Source organism: Triticum aestivum, unplaced genomic scaffold, assembly GCF_018294505.1.
Source record: "Triticum aestivum cultivar Chinese Spring unplaced genomic scaffold, IWGSC CS RefSeq v2.1 scaffold57136, whole genome shotgun sequence".
NCBI lineage: Eukaryota > Viridiplantae > Streptophyta > Magnoliopsida > Poales > Poaceae > Triticum > Triticum aestivum.
This window is the reverse complement of record NW_025238380.1, coordinates 1-4,273: the sequence shown is the minus strand read 5'-3', so window position 1 is coordinate 4,273 and position 4,273 is coordinate 1. Positions and strand designations below refer to the sequence as shown.

At 42.7% G+C, this 4,273-nt stretch overlaps 1 long non-coding RNA gene across 2 annotated transcripts; it reads right to left on the bottom strand.

Annotated features, from left to right (window-relative positions):
* Nucleotides 1–2,516: 2,516 nt before the first annotated feature.
* On the bottom strand, nt 2,517–4,071 carry LOC123176625 (uncharacterized). 2 transcript variants are annotated; one of them, XR_006488600.1, is made up of 3 exons: nt 3,811–4,071; nt 2,690–2,854; nt 2,517–2,606 (listed from the first exon to the last, which is right to left on the bottom strand). It is a non-coding gene; the product is annotated as an uncharacterized lncRNA (long non-coding RNA). The 2 variants fall into 2 exon arrangements; XR_006488599.1 differs by lacking the exon at nt 3,811–4,071 and having other exon boundaries at nt 2,690–3,479.
* Nucleotides 4,072–4,273: the final 202 nt, after the last annotated feature.

Below are 4,273 nucleotides of genomic sequence, written 5' to 3'. Positions count from 1 at the left end.
CGCTCCTGGCCAGCAGCGCCTCCGCCGAGGACTCCTCCTCGTCCTCCTCCACGGTGTTGAGGTCGGGGGCTATGTGGAGCGGCCGGAGCGGGAGAGGAGTCGGGGGTTATGTGGCTAGGGGCGGCGCGGCGAGCGGGGGACGGCAAGCTGCGGCACGGGCCGCGGTCGCGGCGGGAGGAAAGCGGCTTCTCCACGCGGGCAACATTGTGTGTCCGCTTTTTGGTCTCGCATTGGGTTCATCCACGGTCCGTCTCATGTCCGCTAGGCGGACGAGCGACCCAAATGGACAAAATGCGGACAAAATCCGTGTCCATTTGGGTCACTGCATTGGAGTTGCTCTAACCAATTAAAAATCATGCTAGTAAAAAATATAATAAATATTTCAGAAGAACGTATAAATTGAAACTGAGACACACCATTGTGTGATGTTGCAAATAAAAGTTAATGTTGCTTCATCCATCCTGTGAAAGAAGAAGATTACACCTGATTACGATTCAAAGCCAACCCTATGATGTGTTCAATTAGTGGAGATGCAATCCTAGAATTGGTCTTGATATCTTGGTGTAAGCTATTGACAAAAGCCGAGAAACAAAATGTAAGGGAGTTAGATCAAAATTTAGAGATGAGGATGCTCAAAGAAATTTTTGGAGCACAAACTTACCTTCAATCATATTGCAATATTGGCAAAAAAAAATAACAACACTGGAAGTGCATCTCTCTTCCGGGGTGATCAAAAGCCTCTCCAATTCAAACACACTGCAATTGTACATGTACAAAGAGTCAGAATGCAGAAGTTGTATGCTGTTAATTTTCAATTAAGCAAAGTCATGCACGATTTATCATGCTATACATGTTGGTACAAGAAATACTTTCATAAGTGACTACACTAAATGTTTAGTACGTGAGGCAAACTGTCACACACACAGCAGGGAGGCACAATTCCCATTTGCAAGTGCGCACAAATTTTAGTTTGGAAGCATAGATTGATCTTCTCAAATAACTAATTATGAACAAGCCATGCCCATCAAGGGAAAAGCTCACAAGCCTATTCAATTGTCTCAAACACATTAATATATTTGGAAGCATTACAGAAAAAATAACAGGACAAATGTCAGTATAGCCATTTCATGGTTAACATATTATGCTCCCAAACTATGAAGCAGTGATATATATGTACGATGTACAAAACCTTGTACAAAAGGTTAGAATTACAGAGAAAATTTCCGAAGAAATGATAACAAGTGAAAGTGAAATTTGGTGACCTTCAGTACAATGTCATAAAGAAGCGGTAAGCAAACATAAACAAAGGGTTATCATATATGAGTATATGATATATGTTCAAATCATCCTGTATGGACAAGATAAGTAATTGCACATCACATTATTAGATGCTATAATTGGACTCACTGACCATGATAATTTGTGAAAATTTGGAGTATCATGTCGCTACTGTGCTCCGCCTGCTTGCTGTTCAAACAGAGCATGTTGTTGTAGTCCTCTGCACCAGATCACTTACATCAAAATGTTACACACAGTTTTTTTTGGCAAACTGTAGCCCTCAAGGAGGGCTAACCTTTATTAATTTAGCATCCTAAACAGTGTACAGAAATCAGATTTCCCACAGGGAAAGAGATGGCTTCAAGAGCCTTGTTGAAATTACATCTAGACACTTTGCTGCATTGGATAGGGCATCTAGAGGAAGATCTATTTGAGAAAGCTTTCTTTGCCAGAGAATGAGCTAGGATATTCTGATACCTAGGAATGTGAGAGACCTTGAAAGAGTTGAGACAAGAAGTAAGATTGAAGAACTTTGCAAGTATAGGCCTGATTCTCCAATGTCCAGGACTGTCAAGTAAGTTCCTAGCTTCCGCAACATTGACTAAGGTCCTGCAATCTGAGAAGAAGGAAGTAGAGTTTGAATCCAAGGCCTTGACCACCAAAGCCGCTAGAAGTAACGTCATTGCTTCTGCCTGCAAACTGAAAAAACATTCAAAGCCGTTGCTTGAATGAATATGGAGTGTTTAGTTGCTTCATTCCTGAGAAAAATTCCAAAAGAAGCTTCATTCTCTGCCACCAAAGGGTTAAAGGCTGCATCCACGCATGCCAAGGTACCTGCAGGTTGCAATGATAGGTTTACACATGAAAGTTTATTAGAAGGGTCAGTTGTTGAGATTGAGTTGTCGCCTTCAGAAGCCTCTATTAAACCTGCATTTAGCATTGCTCTTGTGGCGAAGATCACCTGCAAAGGAGTAAGATTTATTTTTGAAAAGAACATCATTTCTAGCTTTCAAAATGTTGAGCGAACAAGGTTAGGTGTATAATGGCAAGGTTTAAATCTGGATGATGAGCAGACAAGATTAGGTGTATAATGGGAGAAGGATAAAGGTTTGGGTCTAGTATATCAGATTTGAGTCCATAAGAAAACCAAAATGTTACACATAAGTTGAAAGAACATAGCATGATAAAACTTCTGCCTTTCAGGAAAATCATCACACACATACTATGCAAGCACCACATGAAACAATCAAGCCATATACCATGATTACGATATAAGTCCAAGAAAGCTTCCAAATACAACTTCCTGCTTATTCAGAGAGGATTCAAAACTGTCAAGTTGCAAAAACATAGGTTATGGTATATTCCTTGTTTGATGCAATTGCTAAAAAGATGAAAGGTCTGCCAAACATACATTGGTTAAATCAACTCGGATGATTCTGACGACGACCGCGGTATGACCGTCTGAGTGGTTCCATCGGACAGCAAGGATGGGCACCCATGGCAACGTCAGCGTCGGTGGTGGCAGGCTCCTCTCCTTGAAGAGCTGGACGTCGGGATTTTCTCACGAAATATGCACCTAATTGAACATGAATCGAACTTGAAAAGATCCATCACACACATACTGTTCCATGAAAGACATATTTATTTAAAGTAAGCTGACATGAATAAATAGCACTTATTATTGCCATTCTGGTTGTTCATGCAAGTGGTGGTATCTACAACACATTACTACCTTTATCGAATTTAGGGCAACAACTGAAATCATTTTTACTAAGCTGATCCAATAAGAATAAAGACTTAATAATGACATGACTTTGCCATAAACTTAACAGTCTTCTTATCTCTACTTATGACTAATGAAGATCGGTTTTCCTGCAAGTATTAAGATTGTACCAGAACTGAATTAGTCATTTTGCTGCTAACAAATAAGCATAGAATTTAGTAATGTACAAATGATTCAGGACACACTGGTGGAGAATAAATTACTGAAGCAAGTTCTGGTTGTTGTTTCTTCATATCAATTTTGTGAGTCTTTTTTTCAAACATGCATCCTGTATTAGAAGACCGCCAAGAAGGGAAGCAAAATAAAGAAATTAAGCAGAGTATTATCCATGTAATCCTCCATAGCATATTTAAATCAAGCAAGCCACCTAACATAGCAAAGGATACCATTAAAAATAGCTACAAACAATCTCATCCTCCTTTCATTATAAGGATACAGGCCGACATGTCTCCAAATTGCTGAGAAAAGGCTAAATAGTAATCTGAGATTCTGACCAGTAAGTTTACTGGCTCAAGCATCTAAGCCTAGACCATTACTTAGCATGAATTACTGACTCAAGGGTAATCACGAATCGGCATACACAAAGGAGGATTACATGCGCGAAACCACATGTGCTATCATTGCATAGGCATACACACGAACACCTGCTGTGCTAGAACGAACATGGCAATGTATGTGACTGAAATTAGAAGACAACTGAAGAAGATTGTATCAAGCAAGATAAAAGATGCACCCCCAATTTAACTCACCTATGTTTGATCCATTCTGGCTAGCTCCAGCGACAGTGGCAGAAGCAGGAAGGAGAAACACGGTGGCGGCAGCAGCAACGACAGAGGAGAGACGGTGTTGCAACGACATGGAAGAGAGATAGTAGAACCGGGCGCTACGCCAGCTGGGGGAGAGGACTTACCAGCACAGCGATGGTCTTGGTGCCTGCGATAGCACCGAAGGCCATCAGCGGCGCGCTCAAGTGAGCCGGCGGCGACACACTGGGAACACGTGGAAGAGCGTGCTCCAGGCGCGCGGTGGCCGGCCGCGGGGTGCATGCATGTGGCGTCCGTGGTGAACAGACTGCGGTGGCGATGGTGAACGACCTGGCACTGCCGCAGCGGATCCCCATCAAGAGAGCGGAGGCGGTCGGCTGCGTGGGATTTGGGCGCGGCGCCGGCAGTGGGCGTGCTGTTGCGGCCCGCCCCCCCTACGGCGGAGGTG